We start from the raw sequence: 12284 nt of genomic DNA, 5'->3' as shown, positions 1-12284 counted from the left end.
CCCCCTGGCTGGGATTTGGCACACAAGGCAGTAGAACAATGAGCAGATTTTTTTTTTTTTTAAAGTTCACATTCTTTTAAAAATATATGTAGGGACCAGAGCAGAAGCCTTCACTTTCCTAAGCATTTGCAATAGCTTGAACCATTCTCTGTAAGGCTAATTTAGTGCTGGAGAAAAGGTTCAGCCCTGCAGCCTGAAGTTACCTCTATCTAGAGAACAGAGGCTGCTAGTGTAAGGGGCTCCTATACTCTCCATCACCTCTGAGCAGGAGAGCCTAGCTCAAGGCCTACACAGATCAGTTCAGTCCCTATTTCCATTCAGGCCTGGGTCTCTCTTTAGAGACTGCCAACAAGAGCAGGCCACGTATAGGGTGTAAATGTTAGAAAATGGGCCAGGCCCACTAATTAATTTCATGTAGGCCAAGCAGTCAAGTCTGAGCAGTACTGATCTGGACCAGATTTCTTTCATGTGGTGACAGGGTGAAATGCTCCTGGTTCTCATTTTCTGAGCCATTGAGGACCTGCTGGAATGGGACTTTATAAATAATAAAAAGCCTTAGCCAAAGGAGAATGCCCCCAGCACAGGGCTGCTGAGGGCCCCTGTGCAAACACCAGCAGTAAGGGTGTGTCTGGGACAAGGCAGGGGTTCTCATACTGCACATGACTACTGCAAGTCAGGGTCAATTCAGGTTGCAGAGCTACCATGTAGTAGCCCTGGGAGGTGAGGCTGCCTTAAGCAGGGCAGTTCCTGGCTACTCTACTCTGGGCTAGTGGTCCCTGGGCTGTGACTCCTAGAGAAGCCCAGAACTTGAATTTTTACTTAAAACAAAAAGTCAGCACTGTGCATTGGAGACAGAATGGAGCCCAGTGTCATCTAGTCTAAACCTCACTTATGGTAAGTCACTCTCCCAGGGTGTTTACTGGATTTAATGAGAAGATGTACATTGTGATAATTATTCCACATACACCAGAGGGACAGAAGAAATAACTGGCCTGGGGAGGCTCTGGGTGATCTACACTAATGTGCAATGCTCTGCTTAGAGATCTTGCTCCAGGAAGGAGGTGATATGTTGCTACTGGCCCTGGTGCGGTGCACGTGCCGCTCCATGGTTGTGGGCTTCAGGCTGTGCTCTGTAGGTGCTGGAGGGAAGAGGGTTGTACGAGTGAGGGTCTGCTCCCTGACTCTGCACCTAGATTTCTGGGCAGAAAATACCCTCCATGGCTGTTACTCAACTGAGCGGGGGGAGGGGGGGGGGCTGAGCAGACAGTAAGGAGATGACTTGTGACTCCACAATGGATAAGGATCCCCAAGATCCACAGCTGTAGGATGAAGCCATAACAGCGAACATTTCTAGCCTCTTCCTCTCTGAATCCCCACATAATAGATGGTTTGGGGGAGGGATAGCTCAGTGGTTTAAGCATTGGCCTGCTATACCCAGGGTTGTGAGTTCAATCCTTGTGTGGGCCATTTAGGGATCTGGGGCAAAAATTGGGGATTGGTCCTGCTTCAAGCAGGGGGTTGGACTAGATGACCTCCTGAGGTCCCTTCCAACCCTAACCTTCTATGAATTTCTATGTCCCATGGAACCTAGCTTTCTTTCCACCATAGACCCATCCAGTGTCCCTTCCCACACGAGGATATTATCCTTCATTTTTAATATACCTACTAGAAAGAGAGGTTCCTGCTAGCAGGCAGGGTAGAGACAAGGGACTGATAGGTTTCTCTGGTTTCTGTTCTACCTTGGCTGAACATTATACCACATTCTCAAAGATGTTCTATTCTAGCTACCCCTTAAGTCCTATCACAAAGGTTTCCCTTGAAAGTGAGGCAAGAGAACTTCCCGTACAGTCAGACACAGTATTAATGGTATTGGTCTAGCACCTGATTGTTATTTCCATTTTGTTATGTTTTTAAATTTTGCTTTCTGAAAACACAAATGCACACACCCAGTGGATCCTATACTATCAGTAAACAACAAAAAGTTTCTTTTAGTGCAAAAGGTAGGGTTTTAGGATCATTTGTCAGTTGCAACAAGCATCACACCAGGCTAAAAGAGCCTCAACTGCTTGAACTTTAATTCTTTGTTGCTAGAAGAAAAATGGTAATTTTGACTATTACAGTTATCCAAAAAAGTGGTCATGCAGTTCTGAACTCTGAGCAGTTCATAACAGCTATTGTATTTTATGAACCGCTAAAAAACCTGTTAAAATTCACATCAATGTGGCATGCTTCCAGGTAGCGAATTATAGATCTTATGCACACACACAACCCCACGTTACATGTCATCCCATTGCTTAATTATTTTATGTAATTCCTCTATTTTTCTATTAATTTCTATCTGCTCTTTTATTTGTTACCTGCAGTATTAACTGAATTTAATAATCTAAAATACAAAAATTACAGTAAAAGTGTAGAGCCTGCCTCAAATTGACATATACAAGAAAGTAATTCATGGTTGGCAGTGCTAAACAGTCATAGCACAGTGCAGTGGCAGTTAACACAAACGGTATAGAATCAGAAGTAAAATGGAGTACATTCTTTTCAGATGACACATCCTGCATAAGAGAAACGTTGCTATAAAAAAGGGAATTGTTACATTCTGTTTAAAAATGTAGATTTTCTGTTTCACAATTTTTTTTTAAATCTGTTGGGAATGTTAGAAAGTTCTCAGCCTCAGATTCCCTTTCTCCCTCCATCCTCTTCTGCTCTTTCCTCCTCCCTCCCTTTTTCTTCCCCGCAGGAGAAATCCTCCCCCCAAAAGGCAAAGAGCCTGGGATGAAGTGGCAGCAATGCCATTCTGTCCATGCGTGGGTGATGAAGCCAGAGGGCAGGATTGGTGGAACCTACAGAGTTCATAAGTGCTGTCTAGAGACCACTGCTCTATGTATGCAGCTAAAAGGGGAATTTGGGGATAGGATAAGGGATTTCTGGCAATGTGAATCCACTGTCCATTCTTTGCAGAGTGGAAGTGCAATGGCTGCAGGCCTGGATTTAGTTTTCCCCTAGACCTTTCCCAGCACACAGCCAGGTTACGTTAGCTGTCTGCTGGGACTAGGATTTAGCCCTCAGTTGTTGAACTGCTACCAAGAGTTGGAGGGGAAAAGAAGAAAGTGGGTACATGCTGTATTTCATGGGAAGGATACAGATCTCTCACGGCTATGTTCCTCCGCCTTGTGTCACCGTGTGTGTTCTAAACTGCAATGCAGACATCAGACTGTGAAGCCGAGACTTAATAGCATGCTTTTCCATCAGGGATTCGACAGCATATCTCCCACTGAGCGAGTTTTGGCATGGTACAGCTATGCCTATGTGGAATTACCATTACTTTCATCCAGTCCTATTTGATCATCCGGAAATTCATTTTATGCCCTCCCTAGCAGAGTGTCTTGCACAAAACTACGTATATGAAGCAGCAAAAAGAACACCAATCAACAGCACATAGGACGTTGTAGTCTTGCTTATAATTACGTTATTTAAACATTGATTTCCTCTTCTGTCAGGAACCTGATCTTTTTTAAAATGCTTACACTGACCATTGTCTTTGTGACAGAGACCAGAGATGTGTATCAATTACACAATTGTCATCTAGTAAGTACTGCAGCGTAATTTGATTGAACACAATTATAAAATTTAAGTTGCAGCAAAACATCTATTTTTATTCATTTTTAACAAGAAATTCTTGGTTGTAAGGTCAAGTTTGCAGCAGTTAACAGTATTTTCCCTGGGAGAGCTCCACCTGCTGGTTTTGGGTTAATATTAAAACTAATGGGCAATTATCCAATCGAATTGACTTTGTGCACATCAGTTTATTTTATTTGCTTTGTAAATTGGGCCCCATCGCTAAATCTCTAGCCCTGCGCATAAATATAACCCAGAGAAAGAACATGTTGACCAGTGCCAATTCAATGCAGCTCCTTGATCATCACGTCAATGCATCCTCCTCCTCAGGGAAAAGCCTGAGGAAGTTGATGAGGTTTACATCGTGCCCTGAAGGCCATAAACTCATGCTTTGTTAGACCAGCAGGAGGAGTGAGTTTCAGTCAATGGCTTTTCCCCCCCCTCTCCCCCAAGAACTCTCAGCCAGCCACTATCACAGTCCAGGTCAAAGACCTCAAAGCAAAACCAGTCCGTTTGATCTTCACTACTGTGATGGCAGAAAGGGCGAGAGCAAGCTCAAAGGCAGCCATTAACCACAAGCCACATAGGGAATTCATAGATCAAAGAACACCTTGAACTGCACCCAGAGCAAGAACATTGGATGTTGATGAATGGGTGTGATGTATTATCTACTAATTACTTAGGTAGCTATGGGGATATACTGCCAATTTTTTAACAAAGGAATCCATCAAAAAATTTAAAGCCATAGTCAGTGAGAGAAGCAATGTTCCCTGGGTAATATATTCTCTGCCCACAAAACATCTGACTCCATACTCATTCCCTCTTCAACAAACCCCTAGTAATTGCATACCCAATTCCATCAGTCCTACAACCCTGACCCCGTCAATATCTCTTGCCCCACTGTGCTCTCCCCTCCTTAGCATCTCATGGAGGATTCCCTCCCTGCTTGGTACCTATTCCACATGGCAGCAGCAGTAGGGTGGGTTGTTCTGCTGCCTCTGGTGACTTTGGGGTGCATGTAAGGGGGATGGCTCACCTGCATGGATCAGCTGCAGGGGAACGGAATTCAAAAGGAGTTTTTCTGTGTAAACCCTTGTCCTCTTCCCCCTCCCCCCCTCATATTTTTGACTCTCTCTTAATGCACAGTATCTGTATAGCAAACTCTGGATACCTTACCACCACAATATTGCAATGCTTGTTGGCTGGAGGAAATAGGTCTATGGGGGTAAGGGAGGAGTTGTACCGCTTAACAAGTGAAGGCTCTTTAGACCTTTGAATCAGACAAGAGAGCACTTGTTGATCCAACCAGGACAGTGTCTGAGAAATGTGGCATTAGTGAGATAGCAAAGGCCTTATCCTGCTCTGTGTCCTGTTTGCACAGATTCAGCTCAGTGGCAAAATTCCTATTGACCTCCACGGTGCTAGAAAATGCCCTGAATGAGGTGGCAGGGCTATATTTTTTGGGGCGCAGAGAACTAAGGTGTTCATTTGGGGCAAGACAGAGGCATAGTTTTGTTGTGACTAATGAGGGTCACAGGAACATTAGTATTTGACCTGGTAGCTTGGAGAAACCACAGCACCGTGACACTCAGGCTACATCTACACTTGGAGCTGGGTGTGTCATTCCCAGCACAAGCACGCATTCTTCTGTTAGCTCTCACTGAGCTAGCGTAATGCCGACAGACTCTGGTCGTCTTGAGCCGGGATCAAACCTAGGACCTCTGAAGCTTAATGCATGAGCCACTCTATTATATGAGCTAAAAGATACATCCCTTGGCCCAGGCTGTAGCAGACTCACCCACTGGTCTAGCTGCCACTAGAGGGCGACAGAGTGCCACACCAAGCAGGCCTGGGTTACGGTCGCGCTCACAGTAGTGTAGCCGCAATAGCATGGGCCGTGGGGAGCTGCGAGAGGGGCTAGCTTCCCTGAACACAAACCTGTCCAGACCCTGCCTGGGGCAGCTACCCCATGCTGGTTGTGCTACCGCAGCCAGCTCAAGGAGAGCTAGCATATGTCTAGTCAACCTGTGACTCACACTCCCAGCACCAACCGTAGATACAGCCTAAATGGCTCCTTGCTGCCGACCGTTATTTTGACAAAGCCCCTCGATAGTCTAATGGAAAAGCTATTTTCATCCTTACTTATATAAAAGGTCTCTTACGCTGGATCTTTTCTTCACAGATCAGATCCTAATTACTCTCCAGGCTTGGACAATGGTGCAGTTGAGAAGGGTAGAAACAAGCTTCCTCTCAAACCACCAAACAAAGCCTTCAGTCAGGGTATTTACAATAAATACAAGCAGCAAGTGAGAGGGCTTCCATTTCCTGACAATATTACGCTCCAGGGAGTGTTTTCTGTGGAAAGAATCTATGACATCACTGACCACTGGAATTTGTGTTGAGATGGTTTAATCCAAGTTAAAAATCACAATAAATAAGGGGGCTTCAGTTCTTCTGGCTGGACAGAATGTACCCACTTTGAGAGCTATTGAGAAACTCTATTGACAAACCCAACTAAACATCAGGGGTATTCTCATGTAAGACTTGCAGTGGTCACTACGCTCAAGAAATTCATCTTGGTCCAGGCTTAAAGTGGTTGGCTGGAGCGTTGTGGCCCCAATTCAGCAAAGCACTTAAACCCATGCTTAAAGTTAAGCACATGCTTAAGTCCTGTGAACGTCCTTAAAGATGGGCATGTGCTGTAATGCCTACAGAAAACTCAGTGATGGTGAGACAGCTAGTTAGTGGTGATCAACCTTTTTCAGTAATAACCATGATTGCTTCATTGTTTCCTTGTGCTCCCCCTGTTCATTGGTTGTATCCACCAGTTGCCTATGAGCTTACATTGTGAGTTCTCTGGAGCAGGGACTGTCTCTATTATACAGTTGTACAGCACCTATCAGATAGTTCCTAGGAGCTAGGGCTCCTATCATAATACAAATTCATAGCAGCAGTAATGGATTTAAGCAGGTGCTTAACTGTTTTGCTGAATCGAGACCTCTATTCTGAGTCTCTCAGTTACTTGTATTGTGTTTTCTTCTGTGTATGGAACGGGTCATCACTCAGCCTAACCTGATTTCAGACTGTATTGCCTGTTTGTGTAGCCTCACTGGACTTTAATAGGGTTACAGCAGGAGAGAATAGGGCCTTGAATGGATTAAAAAATTTGCAAAGTCTTTAATACTTCAGCTGATATATTGAATAGGCAAGTCTCTTCTCTTGCCAGGATTCCTGCCAGGTGACAGTAACAGCCATATCACTGTGCAAGTCAAGAAGCAGTGAAAGTGCAGAAAGTTTATACAGTAGCCTAAATTTGCTCATAAGGGCTCAAATTAGCTATTAATCAGAGCCATGCTGAAGAGGACATCAGCAATCATTCAGTGTTCCATTGAAGCACATCCTGTGTGCAGATCACATGCTGAACTTATTGCTTCTATAAGAGAGAATGAGGCTTGGTGAAGTACTGTACAAAGGTAGGTAATTGAGATACATTTGCAAGAGCTTGACCCCAAGGCTGCTCGGTTTCACTGGCCTAATGGCTTTGAAATAACCTGAGTCAGAATAGGGTCAGGCTGGCAGTCGTTAGCTGGGAAGATAAACTTGGTGAAGTTTGGAATCTGCTACTTCACCATGTGAGAGATGCACCTTTATAATTGTATCCAGTTCATTATCAGCAAGTAAATTCTAACACTGCATGATAAACATTCCATTGCTGAGGGACCTTCCTAGGTATTAGATAAGGGCTTGACCAACCTCCCAGAGGCTTCCATAGGAGTTGGATGAGGTCCTAGGAGACGAACACCTCTAGATGCAACCCCGGGCTGGAAGGAAGAGAAGAGATATCACTGACTGAGGTCATGTGCTATGTTACAACTTTAAGATTTTTTTGTATTGGTTTGGGAGGGGGTATTTTTGCTGGGTTCAAGACAAAAGGGCCACATCCTCGATTGCTATAAAGCAGTGTAGCTCCATTGACTTCAAGGCTGGTTGTCAGCAGCTGACAAGCTGCTCCAAAAATAGATCCATAAAATCAGAAGCATGCGCCTGCCTGCTATCCAAATCACAAAATAAAACATGAATCATGGTTCAAGCACAAGGTAAGGGAAATCAGAAACTAAGTAGCATAAATGGTGAAAAGTAAAATTTACAAAAATTTTAAATCTGTTATTTGTTACAAGTTTAAAACTATTTTACTTGATTTGTCCCTTTAAACATTAATTGATGACACAGGGAAATGGTGTAAAGTCTTGTTTTTAACAAGTATTTGAGTAAGAATCACAGGATACTTTCCATTAGAAGCCTTAAAGCAGAAATGTATTGCTAATGTAATAATTATTAATCTGAGCTGAAACAAATCACATTTAAACCAAAGAGAGGTGAATAATCCATTCCCTTATAAGATTTGCATTGGCAGGAAAGGTAATAAATATAAAATAATGATGGGCTGATGAGCCAGTCATGCAATCTGTGGCTGGTATCACTGGGGAAAAGATCACTCAGAAGTACTTGGTAGTAAGAAAGAAGCCAAGTTTGAAAGCGCAAAATCTATTTTACAAACCACAGTTTCAAATGCATATTGAGTTCAAACTGAATGACTAAAATTCCAGTAAGAGGGAATCCCTTGTTAGTTAAGCTTCAGATAACTCAAAATGTCAAGTTATTTATTCCTGCAATGCGACAGTGTGTGTGGTGTTACATGTACTATTCTCTATTCCAGCCAAGACTGGAAGGTGACAGTTCACTTTAATTTACTTTAACTAGTTCAGTTTATGTAAACATTAATTTCACACTTATGAGTTGAAATAGATACTGTCAAAATTATAATTAAAAGAAAAATGCATGCACAAGAAGAGAAAGAGCTGCTGCTCAGCAGTCCAAAGAAAGAGAAAGCTTTTCTGCAGAGCTTTGCTAGGGATATAGAGAAAGAGAGGTCTGTGTTGGCAGGGGATCACATCATATGGATTCTGCAAGAAGAGTATTTTCTTAAATAAAGGAGAAAATGATTTTTATTTTTTTGGGAAAAAGACAAGCAGTTAGGCTCATTGTCTGGAATGAAAAGACTCCAGCACTAGCATGGCAGTTGTTTGTGTATTCAAGTCGAACTTGAAAATAATTTCTTTGCCATGTTCCATCAGAATATGTTCTCTTCCTGTGGGGGTCAGTTTTAAACCTGACTCTCATGTGGTCTCTGAAATCCTGCCTTGAAGAAAGGTTTCAGAGTAACAGCCGTGTTAGTCTGTATTCGTAAAAAGAAAAAAGAAAAGGAGTACTTGTGGCACCTTAGAGACTAACCAGTTTATTTGAGCATGAGCTTTCGTGAGCTACAGCTCACTTCATTGGATGCATAGCATATCATGGAAACTGCAGAAGACATTATATACACACAGAGACCATGAAACAAAACTTCCTCCCACCCCACTGTCCTGCTGCTAACAGCTTATCTAAAGTGATCATCAAGTGATCATCAAGGAAGGCCATTTCCAGCACAAATCAAGGTTTTCTCACTCTTCCCCCCCCCCCCCCCCCACACACAGACACACATACAAACTCACTCTCCTGCTGGTAATAGCCCATCCCTCTTTGAAACCTCTCTTTATAATGCGCATGATAATCAAGGTGGGTCATTTCCAGCACTAATCCAGGTTTTCTCACCCCCCCCCCCCCACACACACACCCCCTCCAAAAACCACACACACAAACTCACTCTCCTGCTGGCAATAGCTCATCTTACAATGTGCACAGCAATAATCCAAGTTTAACCAGAACGTCTTGGGGGGGGGGGGTTTGTAGGAAAAAAACAAGGGGAGATAGGCTACCTTGCATAATGACTTAGCCACTCCCAGTCTCTATTCAAGCCCAAATTAATAGTATCCAATTTGCAAATGAATTCCAATTCAGCAGTTTCTCGCTGGAGTCTGGATTTGAAGTTTTTTTGCTTTAAGATAGCGACCCTCATGTCTGTGATTGCGTGACCAGAGAGATTGAAGTGTTCTCCGACTGGTTTATGAATGTTATAATTCTTAACATCTGATTTGTGTCCATTTATTCTTTTACGTAGAGACTGTCCAGTTTGACCAATGTACATGGCAGAGGGGCATTGCTGGCACATGATGGCATATATCACATTGGTGGATGTGCAGGTGAACGAGCCTCTGATAGTGTGGCTGATGTTGTTAGGCCCTGTGATGGTGTTCCCTGAATAGATATGTGGGCACAGTTGGCAACGGGCTTTGTTGCAAGGATAGGTTCCTGGGTTAGTGGTTCTGTTGTGTGGTATGTGGTTGTTGGTGAGTATTCGCTTCAGGTTGGGGGGCTGTCTGTAGGCAAGGACTGGCCTTTCTCCCAAGATTTGAGAGAGTGTTGGGTCATCCTTCAGGATAGGTTGTAGATCCTTAATAATGCGTTGGAGGGGTTTTAGTTGGGGGCTGAAGGTGACGGCTAGTGGCGTTCTGTTATTTTCTTTGTTAGGCCTGTCCTGTAGTAGGTGACTTCTGGGAACTCTTCTGGCTCTATCAATCTGTTTCTTCACTTCCGCAGGTGGGTATTGTAGTTGTAAGAATGCTTGATAGAGATCTTGTAGGTGTTTGTCTCTGTCTGAGGGGTTGGAGCAAATGCGGTTGTATCGCAGAGCTTGGCTGTAGACGATGGATCGTGTGGTGTGGTCAGGGTGAAAGCTGGAGGCATGTAGGTAGGAATAGCGAAAGAAGTCCACTAGTTTAAACACAAAATCATGTCATGCCCCATTCATGCCCATCTCTGCCTCGGACTTTATAGCAATCTCGTTATCCTTATTGCAGTATGTCTACACTACCAGCGTAAGTCGACCTATGCTACACAACTCCAGTTTTGTGAATTACATAGCTGGAGTTGATGTACCTTAGGTTGAGTTACATTTTGGGGAGGGGGGGGATGGGAGGGGTCTAATGGGAGAAAAAATCTCCCATCGACTTACCTTACTCTTCTCATCGGGGTAGATTACAGGGTCAACTGGAGAGCCACCTGCAGTTCATTTGGTGGGTCTTTACTAGACCCACTAAAGGGACTGCTGGTGGATCAATCACACAGAGTGTTGATCCCTACTGTAGTGTAGACCTGCTGTAACTGAATACCTTACTAAACGATTTTATAAAGCCAATAAAATCACATTTTTTTGCTCCCTCCTTCCTAACCTAAGCACAAGGATCTTTTCAGTCCTATTTCTTCCATTATTGCCTCTTTCCTTCCACTCACTCCTGCAGGTTGGTTACTATTGTGGGAAAGCTCTGGCAAAGAGATGAGTCTTACACTGCATACTGAAGATGTCAGGATCCTCAGTGGTAGGATTTCCCACAGACAAAGTGCACCTACCTAGAAAGTTCTGTTCCCTGAGCCAAGGTGTCTCAATCTTAGGGTCCATCATGCCTCATGTTTATAGTTATTGCAGTTGGTCCTGACTGTGGAGAGAAAGTCAGTCCCTGAGACATCACCATATGTCATCTTGTTACCATGTACATGTAAGAATTCCACCCAAATTTGCAAAAAGAAAAGGAGTACTTGTGGCACCTTAGAGACTAACCAATTTATTTGAGCATAAGCTTTCGTGAGTGAGCTGTAGCTCATGAAAGCTTATGCTCAAATAAATTGGTTAGTCTCTAAGGTGCCACAAGTACTTCTTTTCTTTTTGCGAATACAGACTAACACGGCTGTTACTCTGAAACCCAAATTTGCAGTCACTGCAGTTCTCTAGGTTCTGATTTTAGTGCCGTTCTTCATATTCTGATGCATATATTTGTCCTGTTAACTGCAAGAGTTCTTAAGCTGTCCAGCAGGGAGCTCACTGAAACAGACCAGAGCTGCTCAAAGAATAAAAAAAGCCCTTTACCACTGGCCAGAGCATTCATTCAATGCAACAGTTTTCCCTATATAATGTGGCACTTTATAGATTAACACATTACAGATGGGCAATTAAAGATGGGTCTGAACTGGAACGCCAGAAGCAAACCCTCTCACACTTTCCAAGCTTGAATCTAATTCAGCACTTCATGGCCTAGGTCCAACTCGACAGACAATACAATCTAAAGTAGTTATGAAGAAGCATCGACATGGTACAATGGCATCTGGATAGTTACTTTCTATACTTCTAACAAGAGAAGAGTGGATAAAAGGAGGTTTTTTCCTGATTACTGTACATTCATGCTGGGGCCCATCCCTATCAAATCCACCCCATTCAGAGACTAGTGCCCAGGGTAACAGTGAAAGCACTTCAGCAAGCAGATCCTTATTCACTTCAGCTTGTGCTCAATGAGGATTTCTATTGAGGTATTTATACTGAATAAAGTCTATTGGCTTCTTTGTTTCATCTCTCATGGTCCTCTGCCCTAATCATGAGTATGGTTAGTTATAACTTCCTTTTTTTTAAAAAAAAAAACTATTGTGGAAAACCATGGTGGAAGAGCAGGATTCACTTTTTGACTGGATAGGAATGCTTACCAAAGCTAAGAGTCTCAGCTAAGTCATAGGTTGATAAGAACCTGTCCCCAGCTCCTATAAGCAAAGCTGAGACCTCCATTGTCTCTATTAAACATGATTTATGCATATCCTGGGCACAGAAAGAGATATGGTTCCTGAGATAGCCTGGGCCTGTTTCAATGCAGCTACACCCACAAGCTTTGCAGATAGCAGCATGG

This window comes from Natator depressus, chromosome 8 (assembly GCF_965152275.1).
Source record: "Natator depressus isolate rNatDep1 chromosome 8, rNatDep2.hap1, whole genome shotgun sequence".
NCBI classification, from domain to species: Eukaryota; Metazoa; Chordata; order Testudines; family Cheloniidae; genus Natator; species Natator depressus.
Note: the sequence above shows the minus strand (reverse complement) of the source record.